Genomic DNA, 13922 nt, shown 5'->3' with positions numbered 1-13922 from the left:
TAAATAAATAACAACCATATTAGTAAATGCATCAAGAGACTAGGTCATATACTGTACCAAAATATGGTGACCAAATGGCCCCTCTTACTGTGGACATTTATGAATATAAGCCCTCGCTGCCCTGTTTGATTTACAGGGGGCCATGTGGTCATCCCAGTATAAGGAAACACTAGGATGTTTAAAAAGTGTTTGATGTGGAGTTGGTGCCTGAATTGTAAAGGGAATTGAATGAGGAGGACCATGTAATTACCAGTGGCAGAGCTGACCTTCATTGGAGGCCACCAAATCCCTGACCAAGTCCTTCTTCTGTTTGCCACCCCTCCAGATCCTAACCCTTATTCTTTCTACAGGCAGCATCTGTTCAACATTCCTTGCTAATCCCTCATTTTCCCTTTAGCAAGTCCAAAAGAGGCAGGGGACAGGGCTTATGGAATGAAAGTCTTGCAAGTAGGGGAACTGCTGTCAGGACCAAAATGCTGCAGGGCATGCATTTAAAAAGTTGTTACTCCAAATTGTGATTTACAACCCCGTTCTAAATTGATGGAAATCTCTATAAGCACCCTATTGGAATTTAACAATGGTTCTAGACGATCTCCAAATGTCATTACATTTTTTACTTTGTAAGCCATATAAGCAGGAGAAACGGCACAAATTTACCCACCAACTTGCTGTAATGTGTATTTGATTTTCCTTTCAATTTTTTGTGTCTCTTGATTTATTTTTGATGTACTCTTAATCAATAATAGCATACTACAGACAAGGAGTGGTGCCACGAGCCTGGGAAAAAGGATATATATATATATATATATATATATATATATATATATATATATATATATATATATATATATATATATATATATATATATATATATATATACACACACACACACTGGGGATGAGATCTAAGCTACACGAGGATAACGTTTTGAAATATCTAAATAATAAACGTAGTTTTCTAGTTATATAAACCTTTGGGGTTAACCCATTGTACAGCACTATGGACTATGATGGTGCTATATAAAACAATAAATAATATCACCCTTTAAAAGGGGGCATTAGCCACTAGGGACTTTGTTTAGATGGATCTCAGGCTGGGATGGAGGACAAAACTTGAAACCCTTAGACAAAACATTAAGTGCACTCTCTATTATATGAAGCAAATAGACCTTAGCAGATGCATGTTCCTGCCGCTGAAGCTTTAATCACAAACAAAAAAAAGAAGGTCTTTTTCAGGTTTAATGGCAACAACTAATCAGTGCCTGCTTCTGTGCCACATGACAACTACGTGTTGGGAGAATATTTTTATTATTATTATTATTGTTATTATTATTATCATCATGTAAAATGGAAATCTCTTGAATATTCAGCCATACTGTGAAGTTTGTAATGATACATTTAGTGGAATTTCACCTTTAAAATGTATCTTTTTTTTTTTATATAATTTTGTACATTTTGCTTTTTTATGTATGTTAACAGGAAAACCGCCCAATGTGTATATGGTGGAAGTATCCATATTTACTTCAAGTTCTCTGGATGTGGGTGATTATCTAATTCCTTTTCTGGCTGTCTTTCTTAGAGTGAGGGGAGGAGATGGGAAGATAACATCAGAAAAGTCATTGTTATTCTAGTTGTGACTTCTTAGCGCGTGTGAGAAGGACCTTTTGTTTCTATAAATCCAACTCATGTAATGGACTACTTACTATGTCCTGTTTACCTAATCTACGGTGCTGGGGATTATGATGATTGTATTGTGATTATGACAACATAAATATGTAAAAAATTGTGACTGCAACAGTTACTCATTACTCTACTCTAATTCGGTTCTCTTTATATGTCCCCATGTGTCTCAAGTGTTACCTTTTATTTGTAGGTTGTGTGAGCACTGTGCAGCACGGTCTTATCTATTTGTATGTAAATAACTAAGTATTTAGTCTCATTTTGGATGGAAGTGTTTTTAAATTAACCGTATGTGTGTCTGGGATAACCAAACGATTCTTCCCATGTGTAAGGTAATTCATCTGAGACTTGCATCCAGGGATTTTTTGTTTGATGATCTAAAAGTGTTTGAAGGGAGTCTAATGTAGCGTGTTAGTGTGTTCCAAATGTAGGCTGTAGTACAAGAGGATGTGTATAACATTTTAAAGGAACCATGGTCAGTTGAGGAAAGAAAAGGAAACAAGGATATTAAGGCTGATCTATTGGAAGGAAAGGGGAGAAAACGTAGTTTGAAGTAGATTTTTTTTTTTTGGAGCCCGAGGTGCGTGCTCCTGGGTGCCGCAACTGTGCCAAAGGCAGCAGAAGCCAGACTACGATGCCAAGTTCCCTCACGGAGAACTTGGACAAATTTAACCCCCCCATGGGAGGGTCGGATCTTGAGTTTCACCCCGAAGAGTGAGACACCTTGCTGGCCTTCTTGAAGAGAGGAAGGGGCCAGAAGGCTCCCAATCCTCCTCCAGCAAAGTCCAGACTTCACTGCCTCTAAAAAGAAAACAGTGTCCAAAAACGTGGTTACAAAAGCGTGTGCCAAAACGTCGTGGGGGCCAAGCCGTGAATTTCGAAAGCCGTGAATTCAAAAACATTAAGTTGATGGGTTAAAATAAGTCTGCATCAGAGTCAGAATTTTCAGAGGCAATGGAGAATGATTAATGAGAATGTTAAATTATACTTGCTGTTAAGTTAAGGACTCTCAAAGATGTCTGATCTATAAAGCTAAAAATGTGGACACGTTAGTGTGATACATACACCGGCATAGTTTAAGGCCTTGTTGCAAACATTTAAAAAAAATTCCCAGGGTCACTTACTTGAAACTCTACCACACCGTCTGTCTCAAAGCTCCACTCATCCTGTGCAACCTAAATAATTAGCATAATTTGCCCCGCCTACTCATTATGGTGCTTATTAAATCACCAACACTACCATACATCCATGGTATGTGGTAAATACATCTGCAGTCAGCATCTCAAAGGACTATTTTTTTTATTTAAAACAATACTAAATAAATAGTGCTTCTCGGTTAAATATATATTAAACTAAAACATTCTAGTCCATTAAGGCCCCAAACAGTAATATTATGGATATACTGTCAAAATGCACACACATAAACACACTGCCCTGCCCATACACAAGCACATTCACGCACACATTCATACACACACTTTCAAAATACAAACACACTCTCTCTCTACTACCCCTCCCCTATTTCTTTATCTATCTTCTTTATCTCATTTATTCTTTATCTCTCCCTTTCTCCCTATCTCTCTTCTTTCTCATTATCTTTTTCCCTTTCTTACCTCCTCTGGCATTTCTCTTTACCTCTCCCTTTCTCACAATCATCTACCCTTCTTCGATTCTTTTGTGGGAACACGAGGTCTGTTTCACTGCTCACTTGCGGTGTGCTGTGGCGTCAGTGCTGAGGGCCGGGACATGACGTCATGTCCTGGCGCTCGGCATCAATCGCAGGCACACAGTGCAGGGACAGACCTCATGCTTCCTAAATCTTGTGCCAGTTAAAAGGAGATCTGTGACCTCCTCAACCGGCCCTACTCCTTGGGCGGCGGGCCCTCTGGTTAGGGTGCCCTAGGTGACTGCCTTGGCCACGTGCTTAAGTCATTTCTCCTCTACTTTCATTATGTGGATAGTCTTTTGTAAGGATCGGTGCATACACGGAATTGAACTTCAGGATAAGACATTAATAAAATAGTTCTGAAAAAAATATTTTGGTAAAATACTTCTTAAGATTTATTATCATTTATTATTATTATTACAAAATAAAAAGTAAATGCTATACTTAGCTGGGAAAGTGACAGTTTCCCTTGAAGCCACAGCTGTGCTTCACTTTAGAGACACAGAGGAAAGCAGCACTCCATGCCCGGGCTCTGGGTAGTAAATTCTTCGGTGATGGGACTTAGGGCTGCAGACATGATGTCAGAGAGCGCAGGAAGCGAGCCAGCTCCCCGACAGAAGCAGCTTGATGAATGGATGCCTGGCCCATCATTGGCCATTTTACTCCTAAAGCACCGGCAAAGACAGCCATAAATTTCTGAATACTACGACGCTCAGTAACAAGCCATTAATACATTATAGATTATTTCAGTTTTTTATTCCAGCTCAGTGCGTATTTTATGGTGGGTTATTAGTATGCTGTTAACCTGGCAACTATAAGCTGAGTTTATTACCGGTTATATATAATTCTTCTAATCAAAACACAACCAGTAATGTAACTTTTTTCCATTTACTGATCAATAAAGCCATTGCTGCTGTTTCTTATGGTCCCTGACTACCCATCTCTAACCTAATACCACCATTTTAATGCAAACTTCACCCATTCCTTCTGATTCTAATCATTCTTTACCATTTCCGTCCCGTATTTATTAAGGACACAGTGGAGGGCCACCAGAGGCCCATTAGATGTTGTTCCTAATGTTGCCAATATGCACCAAACTGTGCAGGTCACCAATATAGTTTCATTATATTGCAACTAAGAGTTCCTGGATGACCAAAACCCATGGAAATCAACTCTATGGATAATTCTGACCTGTCCCAGGAGAGTAATTTGTTTAAAATATGCTAATATATTTATTTTATTAATTTCCATGGGTTTTGGTCATCCAGGAACATATGATGTTGAGGGTCTCCTCTAACCAGATACCTCCCTTATGCTATCGAAATGAGGATCTATAACATAGTAAAATAATTAAGAATAATTATCAAATAAGCAATGTTTGGGCTTCACTTAGTCTAAAAAACATAGAAACATAGAATTTGACGGGCGATAACAACCATCCGGCCCATCTAGTCTGAAAACGTTATGCCTATCCCATGCATGTTTAAATTCCCTCCCTGTATTAGCCTTTACCACTTCTGCTGGGAGGCTGCTCCACTTATCTATCACCAAGTTCCACCAAGTTCAGCTGCTGTCTATGGGGTTTCCAAATAAGTCACCAGTTCCAAATCCAGTTATTTAATCTAGGTTGCATAATTTCCTGTTCCAAGAAAACCATTTAGGCGTGACCAAGCATACTTTCCTAGGAAAACTCGGCAAATCTGCAAAGAGAATAGGACTCCTCTGGTTCAGTAGAGAATATCTGCAAGTAGGCAAGTTTGTCGTCTCTATAAAGCTGCAAGCTACAGTAACAATACAAAATTATTCAAATTTTGCCACACCTCAAAAAAAAAAAAAGAATATTAATAAAACAATCCAATAGCATTAATGTTGCAACTTGTTGCGGACTCTGTAGCCCTACCTCTATACAAATATTTTTGACTCTCCAATAGCCTCCAGTGTTTTATATCTCAGCAGTGATATATCCCATAGATGATTGATTCGATTTTTTTTATATAACCAGCATAATTATAAACATGTCTGAAATGTTATTAACATAAGCAAAATCATGTTGAGCCAGACCACAATATCTTAACTGGCTGGTTCAGCTTGTTGCTGTAAAGTTATATGTGGGATGTACTCAACTCAATAAATCATCACCTAATATAAAAAATACATTCTGATACATTTCTTCCCATGATGCCATCCATTAATCACAGTATCTTCTACATCTAACACATTACATAACATATTATTATACATAATAAACATTAATACACATATACCCACATCACCCTAATCCACCTAAAGGCATTGGGAGGAGATTAGTTTATATCCTTCTAAAATGTTTGTTTTATTCCCAAAGATTATAATTTCTAAACCCGTCATGCTTATCACATCCATGTGGGTTTTTGTGGAGCTTGGTCTGCACTTGCCTTGATACTGCTTATTCTACATCCACGGTAAGTAAGGTATAGGTGGCCAATCCAACTGGATTTGTAGATGTGATCTCATAGAACACCAATAACAAAGGTCATAAAGAGAAGTTGTAGATGTGATCTCATAGAACACCAATAACAAAGATCATAGTTAATAGAAGTTGTAGATGTGATCTCATAGAGCAACATTAACAAAGATCATAGTTAATAGAAGTTGTAGATGTGATCTCATAGAGCAACATTAACAAAGATCATAGTTAATAGAAGGTGTAGATGTGATCTCATAGAACACCAATAACAAAGGTCATAAAGAGAAGTTGTAGATGTGATCTCATAGAACACCAATAACAAAGATCATAGTTAAGAGAAGGCGTAGATGTGATCTCATAGAGCACCAGTAACAAAGATCATAGTTTAGAGAAGGTGTAGATGTGATCTCACAGAGCAACATTAACAAAGGTCATAAAGAGAAGTTGTAGATGTGATCTCATAGAACACCAATACCAAAGATCATAGTTAATAGAAGTTGTAGATGTGATCTCATAGAGCAACATTAACAAAGATCATAGTTAATTGAAGGTGTAGATGTGATCTCATAGAACACCAATAATAAAGATCATAGTTAATAGAATTTGTAGATGTGATCTCATAGAACACCAATAACAAAGATCATAGTTTAGAGAAGGCGTAGATGTGATCTCATAGAACACCAATAACAAAGGTCATAAAGAGAAGTTGTAGATGTGATCTCATAGAACACCAATAATAAAGATCATAGTTAATAGAAGTTGTAGATGTGATCTCATAGAACACCAATAACAAAGATCATAGTTTAGAGAAGGCGTAGATGTGATCTCATAGAGCACAAAAAATAAAGATCATAGTTTAGAGAAGGTGTAGATGTGATCTCATAGATACATTAAGAAAAGATCATCATTAAGTGAAGTAACGTACAATAATCTTGCAGAAGCCGTATGTAGATAACATATACCTTGTGAATTGGTGATTTTGAAAGTTGTTGCCCAACTTCCACACCAGTGTCAATGTCTCCCACCCAGTGTGGAAAATCTGCAGCTTTCTTTACATTACATAATGAATTTAATGGTGATTTATGGCCCTAAGAATTATACAGAGATCAGGCGTCCAACATGCAAGATGCAGTCCCTTTAATAAAAGTATATTAATTATTCTAGTAACATTACATATCATTGAATGTTTACTTTCTTTGTAGTGCAAACAAAGATTTATGGGAATGATTATGTTGTCAGAAATGGAGGATAGCATATTCTGTACTTTTTGGGAAATTCTCAGCATGTTCACTTTACAATGTCCAACGTCCAGCCCCATGCTATACCAAACCCAGAGAGTAACTATAGCTATAGGTGTTACGCAAAAAAAACCCCAAAAACATGATAATGCATAATTTGACATGTAAATTATGCTTAAATGAATAACAAACCCTATTTACACGTGAAAGCCATAGAGCCCGGATCATTCTTTTAATCTTGTTACATCAATGGCGATGATATTGGAAGTTTCCAGTGGGGTTTACTTCTGTATGCTAAAGCCAACCGGCAAGGGACAATAGATTCAGAGAGTGCGTCCTGGCACTCACCATTGCCCGGTACTAATCACTCTTATAGATTATTGTGTTAAAAACAATGCCAACAGAGTGTCGGGTAGAACGTGCTAGAGCAAGATCTCCAAATGAGACTTTGCTTAGAACTTCAAAAAGTTGGGGCACCGAAGCAAATCCTGATCCCCGAAACCTCCGGTAATCAGCGGAGCGTATAGCAACCGCGTGGTTTAGTACAGCTGTATTTAAACAGTGCCTCTATTCCCACTTGCCTTAGGTGTCTCTCGCTCTCGTGCCTATGACTCTTCCTGTCTCACATTACATGCATGCAGCTGACCTCTTATTCCTAATGGGGAGAAGATAGGTTTTTATATAGCATGGAAAATATATTCTGAACACATCAAAAAGATATTTTTAATTAGCGCTCTGTGTTTTAGGTGATATGAGTTGGAAGTATGAAAGTTTATATAAGACGTATAATACAATGTATTGAGTTATTCTGAGATGATCTGCAGAATCGAAGCTTTCGTTTTAATACTTGAAAACCCTCGTTGTTCTGTAGACATGTAGACAGGACAGGACAAGGGAGGAGGTAGGACAGAGGTTCTGTGCCGTGAATTGCCATACACATGCGAGAAAAGGTTATGTGTCGAGCATTTAATTTCAGATTTGCTTGGGTGAAATCTGATACCAAAATGTCACCAAACAGCTTGAACTGGCCCAGGACAGAGATGGCGTTCTTTGTGGATGGTAACATGGGAAGGTCACATATACCAAGGAGATAAAAAGTTTGGAAAAGTGGCCTTTCTCATATTTCGGAGCTCAGTATCAGATAATGGACTCATTGGTTACCCGGCTTTTAGTGTAAGGAAGCATTGTGCTCCAGGCTATTCGCCATCCACTCCCTTAATTTGTTTTTAATATGGCAGCATGTGACACATGGAAAAGTTCAAGCCATTAACTGTTTTCGAGTTAAATGCAAATAAGAATTTTTTTTTTGTATTTTTGTGGTTCATATATCAAATTTGGTGTGTAGGCTGTATGTATATCCATACAACGATGTAAATTGTGTATACTTAAAAAAAAAATAATAAAAAAAAAAAAGTCAACAGGATTAAGGTCAGAATTTTGTTAAATATTGTGTAGATAACACCTGGTCAAGGAGGCAGACCAAGAGGACTAAATGGGCCAAATGTATCTTATTTGCACTGAAATTTTATGTTTATATATTTTTTTAAAATTGTTATTTGAAGGTTTTGTAATTTAGAAACTTGGACAGAGGTTTACATGACGAGGGTGCTAACAGTGACTTAGTTGACGGGCAGGCTGTTAACGGACAGTTCATTTGCTCAGTTTAGCGCTGAGGCTAAAATATTTTAGAAATATAAAAGAATCGAGAACAAGAGATAAAAAAAAAATCCTTAAAGTGCATATGACCTGCAACTACAGCTGTTGTAAGTGAGATTCCAGGAGTCCTGTGGGTTCCAATCCCCAAATGTTGCAGTTCAAGACAGAGACGTATCATTTGATTCCAATTCTAAGTAAACAACTTGCAATAAAGTTTCTCTTACAGTAGAAGACATCTGCAGAAATGGCTCAGTTTGCAGCTGTAAACTTTTCTAATAAAACGGAATCATGGAGGCTCTTTACTGCTGCTGGAAAATGCAATGAACAAAGCAAAATATTGTTTACATGGGATGTTATAAACCAAGATAAAATAAGCACCGTAACATACATATTTCATATATATATACAGTATAACTGTGTGTCTTTTAGGAATTCCGCTGAAATCTTTGTTATAAGGTCAGACCACACTGTCAATTTTTGCTCTTTATCCTACAATTACTGTTATCAGAGCGAGGAAGGCTTGACATATGTTTGTCATACAGATCTACACATGCGTGTGTACGCCGGCAATAAGTAAGACATCTTGGCTTGTGTTTTAGTTGGTGGATGAATTCTTGAGCTCAAATTGCAGAGCCGGGGGAAGTGCAGGACAGGATATTGCTTCCTTATGGTGGTCAGAGGGCCTTCCTCCTTGGGGCATTGTAACAGATTTTTTTTAGAACTTTTTTTTTTCTTTTTTTCAACATCGTCATCGTATATTTAAAAAAAAAAAATCTTATTTCACACACTGGAATGTAATGCAGATTTAGAATTCAGCTCAGTGTGATGTGATTCCATGTTTCCGGTTACTTCATTGCCTGGTTGCCCTGAGGTCAAGAGATACCATAAAATTGTCCAAGGTTCCCACCAGAACTTGGTTACTCCCTGCTTAATGTAAACATATAAAAAAAAAAATTTAAAATGCCACCACATTCATAAATGTCATAGTCTGGTACAAAACTCTCCAATCATGTACTCCTAACAATATGGAAAAAAAATGTAATTTAGGGAAAATGATGGTGAAAGAAAGAGTCTGGCCTTCTAAAGCAGTACTCCCAGGCCTGCTGTCAGTTCGGTTAATTAGCTTCACGCGAGGGAGCAGCATTTTCCTCTTTTTTACTTACTCAGATAGTTAAGGATATATTTTGTATAACTTTGTTACTTTCTTACAGCTGGTGCAAGAGACGCCAAGATAAGGACACATGCTAACTCCATCAAAATATATTTAATATTCCCTTTTTTTGGCTGGGGTGTCATGTCAGCCAGGACCGGAGAAATGTCCGGTGGGACGCTGGCCGATGGTGCCACACGCTCTGCAGCATGCAGCGACATGCTGGATATGCCCGGCCGCAGAATATACTGTGCACACACATATGTTGGCCGCATGCCATCATGCCGCCTTGGCCTTAAAGTACCAGGGCCATCTTGTCATCGCCAATCCGCTCCTGAAGTCAGCTGTAGTATTATTTGTCTGGGTTTCCGTCCGCATTAGGAATGTGTATCACGTGAAACAGGCATAGAGAGACTATAAAGCACTAGATGTCTGTTGAGTGAGATCCCTGTCCCCCTTAAGCAAATACTTGTGTTTCAAATGGCTTAAAGCTCTATTTTAATTAATAACATCAAAAGTTGTGCGGAGTAGCATGGACCACTTAATCTTTTAAGAAATGTATGTTCTACAAGCTGTACCTGGAAGGTTATTAGCACAAGGTCAATTGTTTTATTTGACACAGATTTGACAGGCAATGTGTAAATTTCATTTATAGACATTGTAATGCAATATAATACGGACTCCTTTGTTCCCATCATTACAGCCCTGTAGTGTGACAGATAGCTTTACTAAATGAAAGCTCCAGCTTTCACACTCTCCATGCTCCACCGACATAAACATTTCTTTCAGCCAAACACCAATACTTTTTTTCTTCTTTAATTCAACCAAAATTGTTGTTGTTATTATGGAACTTTTAAAAAAAAGATATTGCCTTGTATATTCCCTTGTCATGCAGCCCCAAAAGACAAAGACTGAGGACCTGGTATCCACCGTGGCCCTATCATCTTTTGGGGCACCAACTACTGTCCAATGTCCAGTTGTAATCCCCAATGTTTCTGCTGCACACACATAGTTCTGGATATCCTCTTAAAGTGCTTTGTATATACATAAGCATGGCTGGTGAACTACATCTTTAAAAGGTTATTCTGAAGTTGTACAGAATTCAGCGCAGTCTTCACTTTCACAGTTTCGTCTGGCCTGACTAACATCCAAAATGTGTCTGTTTACAGTATGACATGCATAGTTGAAACATGGCAGCTTGCTCATCCTATATCTTCATGTTCATTAGGACGTGCAAGCTAAACAGAATGTGAAGCTGAACAGCTCTGAGCTCCCAGGTCATTGGAGACAACAGACCACCCCATCAGGTCAACACTTTCAAAATATTTACATTAAATGACACAGAGATTTTTTATGTAAAGCATAGCTTATTCTATGGTTTGGGCATAGGAGGTTTTCCATCTTCCAAATCTAAATATTCTGCCATTAAAACAGATTGTCGGTATTAGTACGGAAAATAATGTATCTCACAACCTACCAGAACAAAGTAAGCCAGGAGGTAGCTCTCCAACTGTCATTGAACTACATCTCCCATAATCCCCAGTTAATTGTGTGAGGAATCAGAACAAAATATACTTTTTGAAGTCTCAACAACACATCCAATTACATTTGTAGACAAAGCGTAGTAAAGCATGCACAGACAGCAGCTGTACAGAGGCTGCCTGGGAAAAAAACAGCATTTTACACTGTAATCCACTTCTCATAGGGGTAGGAATTTGAGTTCATATATTAGATTTTTTCCTGGGTTAGGGTTTTTGGTTTTTCCCATAATTATCTGCCAGCCGTCCGCTAGCTGGACAAAGGCATGTTGAGGATTACAGGTTTCAATCATATTAAATTATATAATTGGAATTAAAAAAAAAAAAGTATAGTCAATGACCCCCGAGGCCAGTCCTTATTCTCCAAAAATGGCCGGTCTACTCACAGGGCTGGGGCTTAGCGGGGTCACACACGAATAATTTACCCATCAATTATCTGAACTTAAAATAAAAGTCATAAGATGTAAGTATAAATAAGCTAAATAACTATTAAAAAAATCTTGATGCTGAGATAATTAAATTCATCATACATCTAAAAAATCTAAATTCTAAATTCCGATCGATCCTTTTCTCCGATCTATTATGCTGTAGCAGGCATACAGCTGGAGAGAACGGCGGTGCTTGCTATGTTAAAGGATACCAAAATCTCAAGGGCCTAAAATGAAAATTGATATCACCGGAGTCCAAAGACAGGATCTTTCAAAGACGACAAGTCCCGTTGAATATCCACGTCATACATATATTGTTTATGTTGTATATACATTTTTTTACTTGATGCTGCCATAACTTTTCCTAATTATACACGTGTGTAGATAAGTGGCTAATTGACCTGAGATATCTGTGGCTGATGATGGCTGCAGACAAAGAATAGTCAAACAAAGCATTTGTGTCTGTCCTCACACCCATTTAACAAAAAGAACAGCCCCGGAATTAAGAATTGATGTAGGGGCTGCATGATGGTGCCTGTTAATGGCCATTGCACAGTAGAGTAGACAGTGTAGGGTGCAATTAGGTACGTAGGTACGACAGCGTAGGGTGCAGATGAGCGACGATGATGATGACGATGATGATGATGGATTGGATCACTGAATAAACCATATCACCTGTAGCAAGGATCCTTGAACCTGATGGGGCACAATGTGTGTTATGACATCATAGTTAGGAGAAACATCTGGGCAGAGCCCCCGCATATGTTCACATAGAGGATTACTAAATGTTGGCCGAAAAACAATATCTCAGACTTCAGGCATGGGAATATTTATCTTATCTGCAGCCATAGAAGAGAATATTTTACAAAATCAAGAAAGTAGGAGTCACATATCAAACATGTCCTGTGTGAAAGCGTTATGTTGAGTTGGCGGAGCCTCCCATGTGTTCTTGAAATGGGGTAGAAATATTAACTGCCTAAAACAATAACAAAAGATTAAGGAACAAGATAACATTTACTAATAAATTCTCTGAAAACACAGACTATTTTTCTTGGGTTATTTCCTAATAATTTCCATCCCTAAAGATACCTAATAGATTGAGTCCAAATTCTTTCATTTCACAAATAAAAAAAAAAAAGGAAAAACGTTGCCAGCACTTTTGGTGGAATGTCCAACAAGTTTGAAACAGCATTATTCCTGTTTGTATTGTAAAATAAAAACTATGATATTTGCTGGTAAATGCTTGCTTTTATGGCAGCGTGAAATTGTAAATTAACTGTTTTAATTAAATATAACCATAAAAATATTAAATGCCATATGCTTGTATAGTGTGACTTCGGAGTGTTTGGAAATTGCAATTTCCTTGCATATAATAACCACAAGTGTGTTCCAATTAACTATTTAATCCATGAGCACTTCATTTTAACTCTGCGAAAAAAACACCCCTGGTTTATGTTTGCATTACGTGTTTTAAGAAAGGTTCCTAAACGTTTCGCTGCTAGAATATAACGTTTTGCTCTTTTATTGTATCTTTACCTATTATTAGGATGTATTGAAACATGGTCATTCTTCAGGAGAACAAATGGTATATGGGATGTTGTATTGTTTCATGGTTCCAATGGGGTTGTTTTTATAGTTGGTGATCATGTAGGGCTTGACAGGTCACATCTGTCTTTAAGGGGTGAACTTGGAGAAAGTGTGAGAGAACAGAAGGTTGTCACATGTAGATCCGCGTGGATGATTGCACAGACAAGTCCCTTTAAAAAGCACTCCCAGAAGGAAGGCTATATGGCCAGCAGCTCCATAGGGGGTCGTAAAGGCCTTAGGGTCCCTGCAATAAGCAAAGCAGAAGAAGGCCTCTACCATGCTAGGAATTACCCAGGTTCCTCCTATAGGTCTTTGGCTCCTTAATTAGTTTTGACAACCTGAGCCATACTGCTTGCTTCACCACATTGTACCCTTTGATGAGGCATGAAGATGGAGGAGTTTGCTGTGTTATTGTCTCCTCTCGATCTGTATTTTTGATAGAGAAGCAATGTATTGGGAGGTTAAAGGAACTTAACGCATCTCACTGGAGACAAACCCCCATGATGGGGACAGAATACATTCTCGCCTGTAGC

The sequence above is a fragment of the Sceloporus occidentalis genome, unplaced genomic scaffold (assembly GCF_023333645.1).
Source record: "Sceloporus occidentalis isolate IW3139 unplaced genomic scaffold, rSceOcc1.0.p SCAF_34, whole genome shotgun sequence".
NCBI classification, from domain to species: Eukaryota; Metazoa; Chordata; class Lepidosauria; order Squamata; family Phrynosomatidae; genus Sceloporus; species Sceloporus occidentalis.
Note: the sequence above shows the minus strand (reverse complement) of the source record.